Genomic DNA, 21380 nt, shown 5'->3' with positions numbered 1-21380 from the left:
TAAGTGCTATTTGACCAATAAGGAGAGTGATGGTGCTGCATCAGATGACCTGGCCTCCACAATCACCCGACCTAAACCCAATTGAGATGGTTTGGGATGAGTTGGACCGCAAAGTGAAGGAAAAACAGTCAACAAGTGCTCAGCATATGTGGGAACTCCTTCAAGACTTTTGGGAAAGCATTCCAGGTGAAGCTGGTTGAGAGAATGCCAAGAGTGTGCAAAGCTGTTAACAAGGCAAAGGGTGGCTACATTGAAGAATATAAAATACATTTTGTTTAACACTTTTTTGGTTACTACAATTCTATATGCGTTATTTCATATTGTATATATACATTTTTTGTTGCCTGTTTTGCCTGTTATTTTGGCATTAATATGTGTCACAAATCAGTTTGCTAACAAAAAAATATATATATCTTTGAGTTAATAAAGCCGCATACAAACAAGGACTCTTTTTTTGCTTTCTTGAATAAGGCTGCTCCAAAATGCAGGTGTTTCAGCCGAGCTCAGTGCTTTCTGTGGTGGTGGGGCATCCAGTGGAAAATACGGAGCGTAGGGGTTGGTAATGTTCTCTGGTTGCACCGTGATTGGCTCAGTGTTCTGTCACTCATGGGGACACTACGTCACAGCAAAATCTACAGGGAGAGCTTGAAAATTCAAGCCCCTTGGATGCTAATATAGATTTACATTAGAAGTGCCCATCCAAGAAGGTTAAAGGTCATTGGCCACAGATAAAATGATGTCAAATCACCTTATATCTACCATACCTTTGATTGGACTGATCATGTCAACATCATACTTTCAAAATCTTAGCTAGCAAGCTAGACAAGCAGTCATCGTCATGGATCAATTTGAAAATCTCCAGGCCAATCCTTTTCAATCTTTGTCATTTTATTTGAAATGATAGATAAAATGTATCGGTGCTCATCGACCATTGGACATAAACATTACACAACAAGTTGGAAATCACAAATTCAACAATGAGTGGTTTGGAAGGAGTCAGTGGCTAACTACAAGCATTGGAAAGCAATCATTAGCCTGTTATTCAGTGGAGTGGGTGTGTGATCCAAGTCTGGGTATTCATGCTTAAAATGATGAACATTCACATACAACACCATGGACCAGAAAAGGTTCAATACATTGGCCATGCTGTCAATGTAACATGACTTCTGCCGCTTTCAAAACAACTAGAAACTCGGAACTGGGAAATCTCAGACTTCAGTGAGTTCAAGACAACTGTGAACTCCGAAAAAAACGAGCTCCGACTGGGAAAATACATTTTAAATGGTCATCCAACTCAGAATTCCAAGTCACGAACTCGGCCTCTTTCTAGAGCTCCGACCTGAAGATCACTGACGTCATGATTCAACCTTGTTTTTTTCAGAGTTGTCTTGAAAGCACCATAAATCTAGAGAATTCCAGACTGGATGACAAAGTTTGATTAAAAAATTTGCCCACAAGAAGGACTGCCGCGCCAACTTCCCATTCAAGTGTGCACAGCACAACAAGGTGAGTCCTAAAATGTCTTGTATGCTGCTGCATAAATTATATAATATGCAAGGAAAAAATATTAAGTGTGTGTTGTGAAGTAAGCTGTTAGTAGCCCATGTGCGTCACCCTAATAATTTGGTCCCTTTCCCCTCATAACTTAGCCTTCCGTTCTGACTTGGAGGTGCACATGTAGCCTATAGCCTGTTTTAGAGAAATGCAATCATTGAATATTGTAAGAGCTTTCTTTATCTGCTTCCGAATTACGCAGGGGTCGAAGGCACTGCATATCAGTACAAGAGGTGTCATTACAGTCCCTGGTTCAATTCCAGGCTGTATCATATCCGGCCATGATTGGGAGTCACACAGTTGTCCGGGTTTGGCCAGGGTAGGCCGTCATTGTAAATAAGAATTTGTTCTTAACTGACTTGCCTAGTTCAATAAAAATTATATGCCCCTTTTACTTATCCTACGGTTCTGACTTGGTGTACAGGGAGAATACTGTAAGAACGACTCATGTACTGAATTGTGTGGCTGTACATTTCAAAAGTGCTGAACAAATAGTTATATTGACTACTGTGCGTCCATCCTAGCGAGCTCATTAAAGTCTTAATCGAAATTACGGATTGCCTCTTATCCATTCGTCGTTCTCTTATGCCATAGTTTGTACATCTCAATTGTCAGTAGAAACCACATTTGTTTAAGCAAGTCAGCTATATCAGCTAAATGAGGCTGAATGAACTGTTTCGCTGCCAGACAACGGTCCGCTGATAGCCAGGTATGGCGGAGGTAAGGATTCACTCCATGGTGCTGAAAAGAAAGCTCTACTGTTAGGACAGCTTTATGTGGGCCCTAAATGTTTGTGTGCACCATTTGTCACCGTTATAGTGCAACTAATGTATTGTTTAGTGTAGTGTTGTGTTGTGTAGTGGCTTTGCTGGCATGCATCTTACAGTTTTTCTCAGTCGCTTTGGTGCATTTCTTAGATCAAAAGTGCACTTCTTGATACTATTTGTACAAATTCCAAATCATCTAGTCACTTGTGCACATCATTAAAGCAATTTCTTATTCCTTTGAACAAATTGCAATTGATAATGTACAATGGTCAGATTTTTTCCACATTATCAATTGCTCATGTCATGTTGATCAAAATATAGTAGATGGTTCTCTGTTGAATAGTCTTACCCCTCAAAACATCTAGGCATTAGTTCCTTGCATTACATGCAAAATTGTTGAACTATTTGTCATAAACTGTCAAGCATAGTTTTACACATTTCTATTAGACCTTTTGTACAAAAACGTGAATTGATGAATCGTGCAGGTGAAATTGACCCTCACTCATGAAGGAATGTAAAGTGTTAGTTCAACCAACAATCAACCAGTTGTCTGAATTGCTCAAAGGTGCATCTCATGAAGAATCAATTAGCAAGCATATATAGACAGACCACAACACAGAGTTGCAATTTTCCAATAATGGATGGACCAGGAAACGAACAGGGTCAACAGCCAAGAGGAGGAAGAAGAGGAGCAAGGATGCGTGGTGGAAGGCAAAACAGAGGAAGAGGCAGAAGAGGACATAGGCGCATATCTGATGACATAAGGGCCACTATTGTAGACCATGTTGTCAATCATGGCCTTACAATGGCTGAGACGGGTCGAATATTGGGAGATGAACCGTGTCCTCAATAGTTCAAACGTTTCGAAGAGAGAACAGGTATGTCCACCAATGTACAGTGCACTGTTACTGTATTTAAGCAGTATACTGTATACTTCCTACAATGCTTCATATTACAGTAGTCCACTTGTATTTCACAGCATTCATAAATATACTCTATACAGATACATACTGCACCTTACATGCACCCACCTGTATGTTTTACAGTAAAATGTGTGTTCGCATAGTTTTTGTCTGTGAAAGTGTGCGATGCATCACTGCATTTTTCCCCACATAGGACTGCAAGATTACCTCAAACCGGTGGCAGAGGACGCCTTTTCACACCTCAACAGGTGGAGGCTATTTGGACCATGGTCCGAGCAAACAATTCCATGAGACTCAGGGAAATACAAAGGACCATTATAGAAGACAACGATGTCTTTGAAAACATCCATACGGTTAGCATCTCAACCATCGACAGGGTGCTACATAGAAACCAGATGAGTATGAAACAGCTGTACCGTGTACCATTCCAAAGGAATGAGGACAGAGTTAAGGAACTACGGTACCAGTATATACAGGTAAAACATATATGTATGTAACTACTTTACAGCAACATTTTATAGTGATACATAGTACAGTAAGCATAAACTGCACACATTTCCATTGCTGTGGAAGGAACATGCAATATATGTACATTTTATGTCACTCTTCCTTACCAAAACAAATTCAACTGTGTGTTCTGGGATATAGCGTATAATGGAGTTGGAATCAAGTGAACCCTCTCACAACTTTGTATACGTGGATGAGGCTGGCTTCAACCTGACCAAATGCAGAAGGCGGGGTCGGAATATCATCAGTCACTGAGCTACTGTGGATTTGCCAGTGCAAAGGGGAGGAAATATCACCATGTGTGCTGCCATTTCGGAGCATGGTGTCCTAACCCATATCCCCCTTATAGGGCCATACAACACCCAGCATCTACTCAACTTTTTAGAGACTCTCTACAGGGCTCTCATCCCTGATGATGAGAGGGGTCTGTTCAGAGAGGATTTGCCAAAGTATGTGGTCATTTGTGATAATGTGAGTTTCCATCGATCAAACATCATAAGGCAATGGTTTGTGACCCACCCGAGGATGCTCATAGAATTCCTCCCACCTTCTTCACCATTCCTTAACCCAATTGAGGAGTTGTTTTCAGCATGGAGGTGGAAGGTGTACGATCGTCAGCCACACACACAGATGACCCTGCTGGCTGCAATGGATGCAGCATGTGAGGACATCAAAGTAGACGCCTGCAGAGGATGGATAAGGCATTCCAAAAGATTCTTTCCACGTTGCATTGGAAGGGAAAATATCCGGTGTGATGTGGATGAGAATATGTGGGCCGACAGACAGGAACGTCTGGATGTATAGAGACAGTGCTGCGGGCAAAGTTGTGCCTTAGGGGTGGTTTCCTGTGTTTCTTTCTAATTTAGTTTTGTTTCCTTTGTGCCATTGGGTTGTCCAGTCTCTTTCAATCAATAACCCACATACAGTAATATGTAAATAGTACTGTTGAAATTGATATATGCCATAGAAGTGCAGCCTTGTGCATTTTCAATACAGTAAATGTCATTCAAACTGTAGCCTAAGTTTACATCAGGTAATACTGTCAAAGTACACAGTTACATTGACAACATGCCTAAACATTTTGATGACCTTGTTCGTGAACAATGACTCAATGACTTATCATTCTGATGACACTGACATGATCATTGGCATGAATATTTACTTTTGAGAGATGTACTAAGGATTTTTAGTGACTGATTAGCTTTAGAAACATATCTATTGTATATTGCAGTTTGTACAAATTGTTCTGAGAAATGCACTTATTATTTTGCACATGTTAGGGATGATGTGAAAAATGCACCAAAGCGACTGAGAAACTGTAACAATTTAGTTTGCCCCACCAAGATTTACATGCTAAAATCGACACTGAGTGATGCATGTTTTAACCAGGTTGTTTAGTCTGTATCTGTATCTACAGCAGCTTCTATCACGGAGGAACATATTAGGCCAGACTGAGGAAAGAGGTTAGTGGATGTTTGTATAAATATAAGGGACATTGAACATAACCACTAAGGGACAGACAGACAGAGAGACAGACAGCACACATGGTTCTATTGATAAGGTGACAATGGGTTAAATCAGGTACACTATCATTGCTCCGTTCAGAAGAGGGCTCTATGTTATGACTTCATGGCTTGATTATCTGCAAGAGAATGGGACAGCGAGTTTATAAACAGGGCCCAGAAGGTCAGTGTCTGGTCTGGATACGCCTTATCTGTCATACAGAGGAGATGTATAGAGGCATGAAAGCACAGTCCCAAAGACACAGTATTATTCTGACATTAGTATAGCAATGTAGTAGCGTAGTTCTGAACCAATGGGTTAGCGACATAATATCCCCTGTGACTTGCAATGTATTCTATTGTTATGTATTTATTGTGACCAATGCAATATATGTTTTGACCTTTTGCCTGTCCACGACCATTCTCTTGCCGACCCCTTTGGATTATTAAACATTGTAAGACTCCAACCATCTGCCTCCAGTGTCTGCATCTGGGTCTCGCCTTGTGCCATTATACTCTCAAGGAGCCACACAGTGGTCACAACCGCTGAGGTGTCACTATGCCTTCCTTTGCAGATTAGGACTGGGTTGGACAGGGCTAGGGCATGGTGAAACCTCATTTCTAGGTTAGAGGATAAATGTCTTGGTTTGAGGGAAAAGGTGGAGCAGTACACCATACTAGACAAGAGCAATCTGCACTCTGATCTGCTGCGCCATCTTGTGGTGATTTGGGATTAGTTGTACACATTCACTGTCATCATCAGTAGTACTTCAGAGTCATCTAACAACATTCCTAGACTAAAAATACTCAAACTTGACTTGTGTCAAGTGCAGTCTCTACCTTTTTTCTCCATTTCGTTCTCTCTCCTTTTCAATGAAGTGTAATCACATCTGGCCCTACTCTACATCTTTCTCTGTCTGGGGGGAATCAGAGAGTCATAATGAGTCAGGCTGAGGCTTGGAGGCTGCTCTTCATTAGCCATGGAAGCAGCAGCTGAAGCCCATTTGCAGATCCTCACCGTTGGCACCATTATCCCGCTCTGCAAGTCCTGCCTGGCACTGGCACCGAACGGCCGCTCTACCAATTTGGGTGCCCATGGGTAGTGGCCGCTTTTTCCAGCTGGTCCTCCACTGCTAATGGCACCAGGGCAGGACATGTGTGTATGCAGAAAGAGCCCAGGTACCTCAATCACATCAATCAGATGCTGAAGTGGAACTCCGGGAGCTGGCTCATTGACTCATCTGAGGATCCTATTGTCTGTCAGGTGATGTCATTAAGATGGTTGAAGTCATGTGAAGTCCGGCAGACAGACAGAGTAACAGATTAATATAATGAACAGAGGTAAAACACAGCATATCTATCTACCTTCCCTCTCCGGTGAGGCTCCATGCTCGACTGTGTTTGTAATGTGTGTGTCTCCCCAGGTGGGGCCTAGTTAGGCTGCACAGCAGTACTTCATCATCATGGCGAGCGCCTGTCAGAAGAACAATTGTTTTTTATCCTCAGATGCTGTTTCAACAGGCCAAACCCGATTTGGGTACTTTGTAACTGCATTAACCGTATACTGTGGTCATACGTCACTTTCCCCCACCATCTCTCAGGGAACATTACAAATGGCATTTTTATGTTGTGCCTGTGGGGCTGATATCCTCCTTTCTATTCATCATACCACACTATCTGCAAATTATTTTTATTCTATTTGCCTCTTGTTATGGCTGCAGAGCTAGATTAAGAAATTACACTTCAGATATTAAATAGTCCCCTGCTGAATATAGGGATGAATAAAAATGGAAAATATGGTTTAAGTCGCGGGAGAATGTGGGAAATTGAAAATATTTCATAGCTAATAGAATCAGTGCACCGGGAGACTCTGAACCATTACAGAAACTAAGAGGAATTGGCACAACTGTGGCCTAAGGTATAGATACTTGTCTGTTTCATCCATTCAGGGGATCCCCTTACTGTGCAGGCTGGCGTGCCTGGGGAGAATGGGTGTGGCGACCGTGGCCTAAACCAAAGTAGTAATGGGGAAACGAAGCTTCCCAAAGCATTGGGGCTTTCCAGCCAATTGTGTCGAAAATAGGTTAATTACTCGAGGCTATGATCAACCTGATCTTCAAAATAATTTAGAGCAGACAAATTATTCTAGATCAGGCCCCACACGCCCTAGTACGTGGGCAGTGTAGCCGTCTTGGTCACGTACACATATTTTGCCAATGTTATGCTTATGTTTCTAGCTCCAACAGAGAAGTATACCTAACAACACAAAACAATACACCATAAATATATATATATACATATTCCAGACTCTGACATTGCTCATTCTGATATTTCTTCATTTTAGTGTAATGTTTTGTATTGTTCGGTATAGTAAGGTGTGCCAGTTCTGGACTACACTGTTGAGTATTGTATGTCTCAGTCATATTTTGAGTTGTTATGTATAAATTAAAAAAATCCATAGTCGATAAGATTTCTTTGTAGTTTCATTAGGCTTGGCTATTGTGTTTGAAAGGATTTATTTGTACTTTAGGCCTGAGGGCCCTGGTTGCATGGTGCCTGGAAAATATCCTCAACGTCAACAAAACTAAGGAACTGATCGTGGACTTCAGCAGACAGCAAACAGAGCATGCCCCCATCCTCATGGCTACAGTGGAGAGGTTGAAAATCTTCAAGTTCCTTTTTTTTAACTAGGCAAGTCAGTAACTAGGGGCAGAATGACAGATTTGTACCTTGTCAGCTCGGGGGTTTGAACTTGCAACCTTCCGGTTACTAGACCAAAGCTCTAACCACAAGGCTACCCTGCCGCCCTTGATATGCACATCACTGACAACCTGAAATGGTCCAGCCACACAGACAGTGTGATGAAGAAGGTGCAACAGTGCCTGTTCGATGAAGTGACAATTTGGACGTCATTGATCACGTGCTTCTGATAAGGTGATACAGGCATGTTTATGGCAAGGTTGCCCGTAGCCACTGGTACTTGTTCCCCTTTTCTCATGGTGTGCCTTCATTGGCCAGAAATAAGAATATCGATGAAAACTTAATAAGATTCCTGTCTCTCTCTGTCATTCAAACTTAATTAGGCGCTGAAGATTAATTGAATGTCTACGTAATATTGAAACTCAGAGGATGATTTAACCTGTTGTGCTTGTGTCCAGCAGCGTCAGCATTGATTGTACAGAGCGTTAGGCGCTGAAGATGGTGTCCATGAGAAGCATTCATTGGGTCATTGAGATTATGAATAAAACATATATTTTTGAATATTTCTGGCCTGATCATGCTCATACTCCACTCCCTGATGTAAAGACCTGCGTATTTTAGATTAGTCCCGAGGACTTCACCTCATCTATCAAAAAGGTGGTGTAGTACGGCTAGTTATTTAATAGTTATTTATAGGTAAATACCCCACGAAACATTTACTCACAGTGTAACCTGACAATTTTCTACTAAAGCCAAAATAAACTGACTGGAGAGAGAAAAAGAAAGGTACACAATTACCATAAATGGAAATATTTAATGGAAATATTTAATCTTCGTCATGCTTTATTGAATTTCCTTGCTATAGACTTGTGTTGAGTGGTCGACTAGGGAAACCTCAACAGTTTGCTTGCGTGACTAATCTTCTTACCATTTGGCCTTGACACTGGTCAAGTGCCCCTGCTCAGACGTTGCATGCATCAACCAATGGTTGCATGCCACGTCATCGACTGTGTCCTCGACTGACAGATTGCTATAACATATGATGTCCTGATGTCTTCTTCAGACTCATTTGTGTTCCTCATCAGGTCTGTGTTTCACCAGAAGGCAAGCCATAGGGTTCAAACATAAAACGTATCAGTAGCCAACTCTGCCTGCTTGTGAATGCGTGACCAATCTCCAAATCCCAACAAACACAAACCCCTATCAAACTTTCCCCAAAACTTGGCAAGGAAAGCTATGCAAATGAGGTCCTCAGTCAAGACACTGCACGTGGATAATTGGCATTCAAAATTTCCGACAACACCAGAATAACTAGCTGGTAGCACATAATCAGCTACCAGACACTCTTCCCTGTCTTGAATCTATTTCCCGGGATAAACACGGCGGAACGAGGCGGTTTGTGATCAGCCACCGGTGGTGATAGCTAATCTGATCTCGGCAGGTACGACACCAACACAAACCATGCATGAACGATACTTTCAAAGAGACCCATCTCTCGTCTGCTGACTCTTAGTTTATTTCAGTCCATCCAATCAGAGACAGTAAGTTTATTTCAGTCCATACGATCAGAGACAGTAGCCAGGGAATTGGGTGCTGCTTCTTCCAAAATCTTCCCCTAGGGAAAACAATGATCTGGCTCTGATTACGGGATTCCGGGATTCCCCAGGGCCAGGAATAATCCTTCCTGCTTTTTTTCCGTCGGAGAGGGGGCATCCTGGGCTTATCAGTGGCACCATGCTCAATGATAGCCGAAAGGCCTGAGTGATAAGATTCCTGTCTCTCTCTGTCATTCTGCATCAATACCAGCACCCTACCTGCAGACTGCTAATGCTTCCAGTATATGGCATAAACCAGAAAGACAGATCTTTGGATATACAATGCACCAGTAATGTTGCTTTTACAGCGCAGTGCAATCTTTTCTATGTTGATCTCATGATTGATAAATTATTATTGAAAAAGTGAGGATGGTGAAATTAAACTGGAACAGGTATCCACTGTCTTCTCATGCAGGAATAACAACAATAGAGATGCGATTATTTTGATAATTTTATGTTTCTCAAAACTGGGCTCACTGGAATAGATATTAATTGATGAACATGACCTATATATTAATGTGTGTAGTCCATATACACAGTTGTCGGAAGTTTACATACACCTTAGCCAAATACATTTAACTCCGTTTTTCACAATTCCTGACATTTAATCCTAGTAAAAAGTCCCTGTTTTAGGTCAGTTATCACCACTTTATTTTAAGAATGTGAAATGTCAGAATAATAGTAGAGATAATGTAGTGGTCTGGGTGTAGCTGGTGCAGAGGAGTCAGGTGCAGGACAGCAGAGATGAGTAACACAAGTAACTTTACTCAAATATTCCAATAACATGTCGTAATACCGAGCCCACAATAACGGACCGAACATACATAAAACAATCACGCACAAAAACCATGGGGAAAACAGAGGGAGGGGTACATAATGAACATGTAATTGGGGAGTTGAAACCAGGTGTATAAAACAAAGACAAATGGAAAATGAAAAGTGGATCGGCGATGGCTAGAAGGTCGGTGACATCGACCGCCGAACTCCTCCCAAACAAGGAGAGGGACCGACTTCGGCGGAAGTTGTGACACAGAATGATTTATTTCATATTTTATTTATTTCATCACATTCCCAGTGGGTCAGAAGTTTACACACACTCAATTAGTATTTGGTAGTATTACCTTTACATTTTTTCACTTGGTTCAAACGTTTTGGGTAGCCTTCCACAAACTTCCCACAATAAGTTGGGTGAATTTTGGCCCATTTCTCCTGATAGAGCTGGTGTAACTGAGTCAGGTATGTAGGCCTACTTACTCGCACACGCTTTTTCAGTTCTGCCCACAGATTTTCTATAAATTTGAGGTCAGGGCTTTGGGATTGCCACTCCAATACCTTGACTTTGTTGTCATTAAGCCATTTTGCCACAACTTTGGAAGTGTGCTTGGGTTCATTGTCCATTTGGAAGACCCATTTGCGACCAAGCTATAACTTTGTGACTGATGTCTTGAGATGTTGCTTCAATATATCCACATAATTTTCTTTCCTCATGATGTCATCTATTTTGTGAAGTGCACCAGTCCCTCCTGCAGCAAAGCACCCTCACAACATGATGCTGCCACCCAGGTGCTTCACGGTTGGGATGGTGTTCTTCGGCTTGCAAGCCTCCCCCTTTTCCCTCCAAACATAACGAAGGTCATTATGGCCAAACAGTTCCATTTTTTCATCAGACCAGAAGACATTTCTCAAAAAAGTATGATCTTTGTCCCCATGTGCAGTTGCAAATCGTAGTCTGGCTTTTTTGTGGCGGTTTTGGAGCAGTGGCTTCTTCCTTGCTGAGCAGCCTTTCAGGTTATGTCGATATAGGACTCGTTTTACTGTGGATCTAGATACTTTTGTACCTCTTTTCTCCAGCATCTTCACAAGGTCCTTTGCCGTTGTTCTGGGATTGATTTGCACTTTTCTCACCAAAATACTTCAACTCTAGGAGACAGAAATCATCTCCTTCCTGAGCGGTATGATGGCTGTGTGGTCCCATGGTATTTATACTTGTGTGGTGCCTTCAGGCGTTTGGAAATTGCTTCCAAGGATGAACCAGACTTGTGGAGGTCTACAATTTCTTTTCTGAGGTCTTGGCTGATTTCTGTTGATTTTGCCATGATGTCAAGCAGAGGCACTGAGTTTGAAGGTAGGCCTTGAAATACATCCATAGGTACACCTCCAATTGACTCAAATTATGTCAATTAGCCTATCAGAAGCTTCTAAAGCCATGACATAATTTTCTGGAATTTTCCAAGCTGCTTAAAGGCACACTCAACTTAGTGTATATAAACTTCTGACCCACTGGAATTGTGATACAGTGAATTATAAGTGAAATAATCTGTCTGTAAACAATTGTTGGAAGAATTACTTGTGTCATGCACAAAGTAGGTGTCCTAACCGACTTGCCAAAACTATAGTTTGTTAACAAGAAATTTGTGGAGTGGTTGAAAAACGAGTTTTACTGACTCCATCCTAAGTGTATGTAAACTTCCGACTTCAACTGTAGTCACCTTAGCCTTGACACCCTGCTTTATTGGTTCAGATATTCAGACAGTGAACTGCCTTGTTCAAATGTAGCGTTAAAAAGTCTTCAAGTCAAATATGTTTATTTTATTTCTATTTTATTAGTACAGTAATGCGGTTTCAAGTGTTTTACAGGTCTCCAATGGCATTTGAGATAATTAATAACTTCAATGACAGCAGGACATACTCTGAGATTTAGACTAATGCTCTTGGTTCCGAGCCAAATACCAGAGCCCCATTTGCCCCAAGTGCATGTCTTTCCATACCTCCTGCAAAGAGGGTGACTTTTGACTTTGATAATGTCCTACTCCTAGTTCTATGTGTGCTTAGGGTTGAAAGTCAAACTAACCCCAACTATCCAGTGGATTAGAATGTGACTCATACGTGACTCCAACATGTGTTAGATCCAAGACTGTCTATGTTCAATTATACAGACCCATCACAAATGTGCAAATGAAATTAGCATTGAAAAAGCCAACGGAAACGTAATTATTGGTGCCAAACAAGTGTGTTAATATTTTTTTAACCTTTATTTAACTAGACATGTCAGTTAAGAACAAATTCTTATTTACAATGACGACCAACCCCTGGCCAAACCCGGACAACGCTGGGCCAATTGTGCGCTGAAAATGAATGTCTACAAAGAAAGTCCCCTACCGTCTCCAACCCTGTTGGGGTACTGGACACCCCCTCAGCGGGGGGCCCACCCTCTCAGTGGGAGGATGAAACTTAGTGTGGCTATGGTGGTGGTGCTGCCCAGTCAGTGTGGGCTAGCGGTTGGTTTTAGCCACCTGCTCCTTCTCCTCTTGTCAGCACAGATCCTCAGAGCTGTCCCCTGGACAAATACACACATTTCTACTGCATTTCTACATTTCCACCACGACACTTGGCCAGCACTTACAGAGTGGATATCCAGCGACATTTATTATCCAAAAGTGAGAATGTCCACAGTCTATGCTGACTGTCCCAGCTCTGCCCAAAGCTGCTTAGCTGCCAAACCTACTGGTCTAGGTGGTTCTGTAGCTAAGGCTTCGGGTAATGCTCTTGGACATCTTGTTGTCTAGACATTGGGAATCCTGCTGAAGAAGCATCAATGGGAGCCAAGCAGTCCAAGGAGGAGGAGATTAAGAGACAGGTGAGGAAGAGTGCTGGGCGTGAGGACAGCTTGACGTCAGTGGAGCGGATCAGCCTCAAGGAACCCCCAGAGGAACTGTGGGATGTGACGAAGCTTGAGAAGCTCAATCTGTCATTGAACTGCCTACAGGCTCGGCCCCCCGCCCTTAGAATCCTCAGCAACCTGGTGGTCCTCAACCTGTGGGGGAACCAGCTGACCAGATCCTTCAAACACCCGCAAACAGGGACATCGATCCCAATCAAAGGTGTTATTACGTGCTCCACTAAGGCAGTTATTTATCTTATAACTTGTCCTTGTGGTAAAAAATGATGTGGGTAAAACAAAGCGCAAATTAAAAGTACGTATCTCAGAGCATCGTAGCACCATTAGGTGCAAAAACTTGACTTAACCAGTTGCAGCCCACTTTTTGGAGAAGGCCACTCGATTTATTTTTTTTTTTTTTCACTCGACGCATATAAGGCCCTGCCCCGCCCCCCTTTCGGAAAAGCTGACCACAACTCCATTTTGCTGATACCTGCCTACAGACAAAAGCTAAAAAAAGAAGCTCCCACGCTGAGGTCTGTCCAACGTTGGTCCGACCAAGCTGACTCCACACTCCAAGACTGCTTCCATCACGTGGACTGGGACATGTTTCGTATTGCGTCAGATAACAAAATTGATGAATACGCTGATTCGGTGTGCGAGTTCATTAGAACGTGCGTTGAAGATGTCGTTCCCATAGCAACGATTAAAACATTCCCTAACCAGAAACCTTGGATTGATGGCAGCATTCGCGTGAAACTGAAAGCGCGAACCACTGCTCTCAATCAGGGCAAGGTGTCTGGTAACATGACTGAATACAAACAATGCAGCTATTCCCTCCGTAAGGCTATCAAACAAGCTAAGCGTCAGTACAGAGACAAAGTAGAATCCCAATTCAACGGCTCAGACACAAGAGGCATGTGGCAGGGTCTACAGTCAATCACGGACTACAGGAAGAAATCCAGCCCAGTCACGGACCAGGATGTCTTGCTCCCAGGCAGACTAAATAACTTTTTTGCCCGCTTTGAGGACAATACAGTGCCACTGACACTGCCTGCAACGGAAAAATGCGGTCTCTCCTTCACTGCAGCCGAGGTGAGTAAAACATTTAAACGTGTTAACCCTCGCAAGCCTGCAGGCCCAGACGGCATCCCCAGCCGCGCCCTCAGAGCATGCGCAGACCAGCTGGCTGGTGTGTTTATGGACATATTCAATCAATCCCTATACCAGTCTGCTGTTCCCACATGCTTCAAGAGGGCCACCATTGTTCCTGTTCCCAAGAAAGCTAAGGTAACTGAGCTAAACGACTACCGCCCGTAGCACTCACTTCCGTCATCATGAAGTGCTTTGAGAGACTAGTCAAGGACCATATCACCTCCACCCTACCTGACACCCTAGACCCACTCCAATTTGCTTACCGCTCAAATAGGTCGACAGACGATGCAATCTCAACCACACTGCACACTGCCCTAACCCATCTGGACAAGAGGAATACCTATGTGAGAATGCTGTTCATCAACTACAGCTCGGCATTCAACACCATAGTACCCTTCAAGCTCGTCATCAAGCTCGAGACCCTGGGTCTCGACCCCACCCTGTGCAACTGGGTACTGGACTTCCTGACGGGCCGCCCCCAGGTGGTGAGGGTAGGTAACAACATCTCCTCCCCGCTGATCCTCAACACTGGGGCCCCACAAGGGTGCGTTCTGAGCCCTCTCCTGTACTCCCTGTTCACCCACGACTGCGTGGCCACGCACGCCTCCAACTCGATCATCAAGTTTGCGGACGACACAACAGTGGTAGGCTTGATTACCAACAACGACGAGACGGCCTACAGGAAGGAGGTGAGGGCCCTCGGAGTGTGGTGTCAGGAAAATAACCTCACACTCAACGTCAACAAAACTAAGGAGATGATTGTGGACTTCAGGAAACAGCAGAGGGAACACCCCCCTATCCACATCGATGGAACAGTAGTGGAGAGAGTAGCAAGTTTTAAGTTCCTCGGCATACACATCACAGACAAACTGAATTGGTCCATTCACACAGACAGCATCGTGAAGAAGGCGCAGCAGCGCCTCTTCAACCTCAGGAGGCTGAAAAAATTTGGCTTGTCACCAAAAGCACTCACAAACTTCTACAGATGCACAATCGAGAGCATCCTGGCGGGCTGTATCACCGCCTGGTACGGCAACTGCTCTGCCCTCAACCGTAAGGCTCTCCAGAGGGTAGTGAGGTCTGCACAACGCATCACCGGGGGCAAACTACCTGCCCTCCAGGACACCTACACCACCCGATGTTACAGGAAGGCCATAAAGATCATCAAGGACATCAACCACCCGAGCCACTGCCTGTTCACCCCGCTATCATCCAGAAGGCGAGGTCAGTACAGGTGCATCAAAGCTGGGACCGAGAGACTGAAAAACAGCTTCTATCTCAAGGCCATCAGACTGTTAAACAGCCACCACTAACATTGAGTGGCTGCTGCCAACACACTGACACTGACTCAACTCCAGCCACTTTAATAATGGGAATTGATGGGAAAGGATGTAAATATATCACTAGCCACTTTAAACAATGCATACGTATATACTGTACTCTATATCATCGACTGCATCCTTATGTAATACATGTATCACTAGCCACTTTAACTATGCCACTTTGTTTACATACTCATCTCATATGTATATACTGTACTCGATACCATCTACTGTATCTTGCCTATGCTGCTCTGTACCATCACTCATTCATATTTCCTTATGTACATATTCTTTATCCCCTTACACTGTGTATAAGACAGTAGTTTAGGAATTGTTAGTTAGATTACTTGTTGGTTATTACTGCATTGTCGGAACTAGAAGCACAAGCATTTCGCTACACTCGCATTAACATCTGCTAACCATGTGTATGTGACAAATAAATTTGATTTGATTTGATTTGATTTTGTCTCTGTGTTATATTGGCATAGAACATGTCACCCTCCCTAGGACAGGGGGTGACCTTGATCATTTATTGTTAAAGCGAGAGGCTGCCTGGATCTTTAACTTAAAGACCCTTGTTCCCTTCGGTCTCAACGTAGACTTTGATCTGAAGCCATTCTTGTGATTATTGTTACGTTGCCATTGTAATTGTTTGTAAGCTTGTGTAGTCTAAAATGAATCTATGATCATATGCTATCCATTTGTTGGTTGTATGCTGTTCTTTGCCATTTTAATATTTGAGAATTAACCAATGATATTAGGCCACTCTTGGCCATGATTACAGACACCTGTGTCTTTTGACACTATATAAACGAGTCATCCCGCAGTGTTTGTAATTATACCCTGATGAAGACAGCTTGGCTGTCGAAACGTTGGTAATTACATTTTTGCATCTGAGCTCCTAGAGTGTGCGGCTCTCTTTTCTTTTCAAGGAACCAGCTGACCAGCCTACCCCCGGAGATTGGCCAACTCAGGCACCTCCGTGTCCTGTTCTGCTACCGCAACCAGGTGACTGAGGTCCCAGAGGAGCTTGGAAACTGCACTAGGCTGGAGGTCCTCAGCCTGACCAACAACAAGATATCTGGCCTCCCTGCTTCCTTCACCAGCCTGACCTGCTTGCGCAAACTCAACCTCAGCCACAACAAAATTGTTCACATCCCCGGCTGCATCTACACCATGAAGAGTCTGGTGTTCCTCCACCTGGCCTACAACAGGCTGGAGTGCATCGCCGATAGCATCGCGGCGCTGGTGGAGCTAAAGATCCTCATCATGGAGGGGAACGAGATCCACTCGCTCCCCAAGACCTTCTCAACGTGGACTTCAACGACATCCCGAACGTGCCCCAGGAGATGCACCAGCTCAGCAGGCTGGAGAAGCTGGCCTGCCACCCCTTGGATAAGGGGCTCCACATCATGCAAAACCCCTTGCAGGAGAAAATCAAAGAAGTGCTGGAAGGAGACCTCACCACCCTGTTTAATTATCTCAAATCTAATTGAGACTGTTCCACAGGAGGGAAAACTCCTGGTCTTGATCCGTGTGCATTTCATCTGGGGACCCACTTTTGGTCTCCATAAGAGAACTAATGTACTTCCATTGTTGTTGCTCATGAGTAGGATAAGATTTTGGAGTGATCCTCAACATGCATGAGAAAATGATGAGAAAAAGCTTAGATTACTATATTTGAACTTTCTGTAGATAACGAGACAATGCAAAAGACTCTGCAACTGTGATTATGCTAAAATGATTAGGCTACTAATTAAATGACTGTTGTCCTGATTCTAAGGGTGCTTATGTAGAGTTCTACCTAGCAACTCTATTTGCATAAATTGGGGCATATTATCCTTATAAACTCCTTAAAGCAACTTACAAGTGAGTGAAAGGCTCAGTGGGGCTAAACACATTGTATTGAAATAGACTTGGACTGTTGGGAGACCGGGTTAGAGGAAATGGCTTAACGTGTAGCGGAGCTCAGATTCTTCACACTCTCTACCAGAGGAGTCCAGAGACGGGAAGAGGCCATGCTTCAGGTCCCGAGTGAGAACACCTAACAAAGCCAGGGGCTGTTTGTTCTTAACAAGCATTGGATTTCTCCCTCATTTGTTTTGTCTTGCTGTTGGGGGAGCGAGCCTGGTCGTTTCTCTGACCTGCTGCATACAACTTGTTGATCCCGGTTGCCCTCCACTCCCCCAGCCTCTCGTTTAGCTATCTAAACTATCCTTCCAGGATTAAGATCCTGATGCTTCCATTACATCAACAAAAAGGTCAGCCTAGAGCCCAGCCGTGTTTGCTGCTGTAGTTACCGACCACGTCTTTTAAGAGCTACAAGCAAAATGCTGCTGCCAGGCTCCAACCCCAGCCAGCTTGAAGGATCACATGCTATACTGCACACAGTCAATGGAACTACAGTCTTATCGTGGCTATTGGATTGACATCTGGATTGGAGTAGCATTTACGTTTTTTAATGTAGCACCTCATTGCATCTGAAGGTAGCATTTACAAAACCAACCCAATTATGTGTTATTTGATGCCTGACTGTAAAGTAAGCTATTTTAAAATGTAGTCTTATTGCGTAGGATTGTCTTTTAGTGTGATTTGAGCGGCAAATTACTATTTTATCTACCTGTTCTTATATAAACTGAGGTGTAAATAAACACTTGATATTTCTTCCCAAAACACTTTGCCACAAATATTTATATTTCACACAACACAAAATGGTTTATGCAAAAGTGAATGTGTGTTTTAGAAACTTTGTATCAACATCATAGACATTCAACCTGTACTATTCATGACTGCATCTCAGACAATCCATATAAAGACATCACACAGTGTATTTGTCACTTGCAGTAACTTGGAACTTGTGTGATATACACATTAACATTCTGATACATTTAAAGAATGTCATAGGCAAGCTTGTAAAAGTCTGTTCCCTGAGATTTACTATTCAAAACGACTATGGAGATTGGGCATTGAGGTGAGCCACTATGATTGCTCCAGGGTGGTACATTGAGTTACAGTGACCTCTGCTGACATGGCTCGTCTTGTGCGGTTGTTTGTTTTGAATGCAATTTAGATTTGGACACGAGTAAGGATTTTCTGTCAACCCGAATGACACCTCTACAACACTTATCAAACATTAAAAGCTCATCTTCATCGAGCAGTGGCCATTAATCTCAATAGAACACAGATAGAAAGAAAAGTTTGTCCATGTTATAATGCTAACCACCTTCACTCAAACGCTGAGTTCCAGTGTTCCATTTGGCTAGTAAAACAGACTTGGCCAACCCAGAGCCTGTTGCGTCCTCTGCAAACGAGACCCAAACCTCTCAATTACCATATACACACGCTTCTGCCAAAAACAGGGAAGTCTTCAGGTTGAGGTAATGAGTGATTGATGAGCACTGTGTTTTGCCAAGACCTACAGGAGTGGGGTCTCCTGTTGGAATGGGCTCGACCTGTGTGGTTTTTCTGGTACTAAAAACACATACTTTTACAGCAGACTAGACCTTGCAGACTCTCTCGCTATCCCTCTCAGACACATGCTCACACACACAACAATGAAAACAAATATAGGCACCCACACGTAGGGTTTGGCCGCCAAATGACAGAAATACCTTTCACTGGTAACCATGGATGAATGGTCCAGCAGCAGAATGAAGTGTATGTGTGTGCACGTGTGTGCGTGCGTGCGTGCATGCGCGTGCGTGCGTGCGTTTGTGTGTTAGCAGGTATTGTGTCTGTTGTTTTCTTGCTGGAAAGACAACTTCATCCGTGTTAGATATTAGTCCATGAAACTTTCCTCCTAAACCAATTTTTTCCCATAATCCCCTCTGTCTTTAGTCAATAATATCTGTCTGGACAATCTGTGGCCTCCACCACCCCTGTTGCCACTGTTACACATACAGCTACAGTATCAAACATCGGAGACAAGTCCAAACACATCCGCTAGTGTACTGCATTGGATGATCTTCATGCCATGGGATGTGTTGGATGAAAACTCTCACAACCTCCAAACACCTTTCCGACACCCTCTCTGCTCTCTAAAGAAAAGCAAAGAGTGAATTAGACAGTGTGTGGTACAAGCTCGGACAAATGCACATTCCTCTCTGTCTCCTCCTCTCCGCCTCCTCAGGCCTTGTGTCATCCAGCCTCTGAGCGAATAATGAATGGGTTCCATTGTGTTCCGGCTCTTATCTAGGGGCTTTTCGCAAGGTTAAATGGACAGTCCCATCCCAGCCCGGGTGATTGCAGCACACTCAAGTCCTTCTTGTAGGGCAGCACGCTTTGTCCTGCTCCCTCCTTGGTAGCCTGCATCTGTGTCCTAGCTTTTCCCCTGGGATGTGGCTCATGTTGTTTCCAGGAAGAGGGGTGGGGTTGAGGGGTGAGAGAGGGGGAGCAGGGGGGGCAGTTATCTGTGTTCTCTCCCTGGGTGAAGAGAGAAAGATGCTCCTGGCCCGCTATCTTTCGTCCATCTCTCTTCCTTGTTTCCTTTCTCCTGTTCTCTAAGGCCGCTGATTAAACCACTTTATCTTGGTCACCCTGTGTTCCATTGTCCTGAAGGAGCAGACCTGTTTAGTGTTGAGGTAACCTCTCCTCTCGTCCTTCTTTCACTCTCTCTTTCTTCCGGCTCATTCCATGCTTTGTGTCCAGTTCTAATGCCAGCACCCATTTGTTATTCCATTTAGGACTATTAGAAGTCTAACGCTACTATGCAGTAGAAAGACTGCATGCTTGAGTTGGTTTAATGTCTGGTTTGGGGAATCAAAATGGCATAACATAAACGCTTCAACACTCAGTGTTAATTTAATTTTGTGATGTATACCTTCATTTATTTATCCACGTTTTCCTTGATACGGCATCTCAGCAAGTTTTTAATTTGCTGGAGACAATTCCAAATCATTGGAAACATCTTTTCTTGTCAAGATATCTCATTAAAGGGTATCCCTCTCATCATTTACTTTAGCTGGCCATGTGTCGTGCATATAAATGAATCCCATCACAGCAGACTAAGTGACACAAAATGTGAGAACTACGCACCCCTGTGGTAGTTTCAAATGGACAACATTTTATTTTACCTTTATTTAACTAGGAAAGTCAGTTAAGAAAAAAATCTTATTTTCAATGACTGCCAGGAATAGTGGGTTAATTGCCTGTTAAGGGGCAGAATGACAAATATGTACCTTGTCTGGTCAGGAATTTGAACTTGCAACCTTTCGGTTACTAGTCCAATGCTCTAACCACTAGGCTATGCTGCCACCACCCAATAATTTCCTCAATTAGGTTGTCATGGAGAATCCAAAACATTTCAAACATTGCCCTAACAAATTAGCACCCTTGTCCATCCCCTGAAATATTGGAGCAATTATCAGTTCACACAAACACATGTCGATGTGTCTATAACAACTTAATCCTGTCCATGTACAGTATCTCCTTTCAGAAGTTTTCAATCATCAAGACATGTTGTAATCTTTCTGCTATGACGAGAGTCTAATTTATTTATTTTGTCTTGTCTGCATCCCACTGCTGGCAAGCTGAGCAGGGTTGGTCCTGGTCAGTCTCTGGATGGGAGACCAGATGCTGCTGGAAGTGGTGCTTGAGGGCCAGTAGGAGGCACCCTTCCCTCTGGTCTAAAAAAATATATCCCAATTCCCCAGGGCAGTGTTTGGAAACATTGCTTGTGTAGGGTGCGTCCCTTTTGGA

The 21380-nt window shown here is 43.4% G+C and overlaps 1 pseudogene; it reads left to right on the top strand.

Moving 5' to 3' along the window:
• The first annotated feature begins 13143 nt into the window (after positions 1-13143).
• On the top strand, positions 13144-17179 carry LOC135518539 (leucine-rich repeat-containing protein 30-like; annotated as a pseudogene).
• The last annotated feature ends 4201 nt before the right edge of the window (positions 17180-21380 follow it).

Source organism: Oncorhynchus masou, chromosome 28 (assembly GCF_036934945.1).
Source record: "Oncorhynchus masou masou isolate Uvic2021 chromosome 28, UVic_Omas_1.1, whole genome shotgun sequence".
Classification (NCBI taxonomy): Eukaryota; Metazoa; Chordata; class Actinopteri; order Salmoniformes; family Salmonidae; genus Oncorhynchus; species Oncorhynchus masou.
The sequence above is the reverse complement of the archived record's forward strand: the minus strand, read 5'-3'. Positions and strand labels throughout refer to the sequence as shown.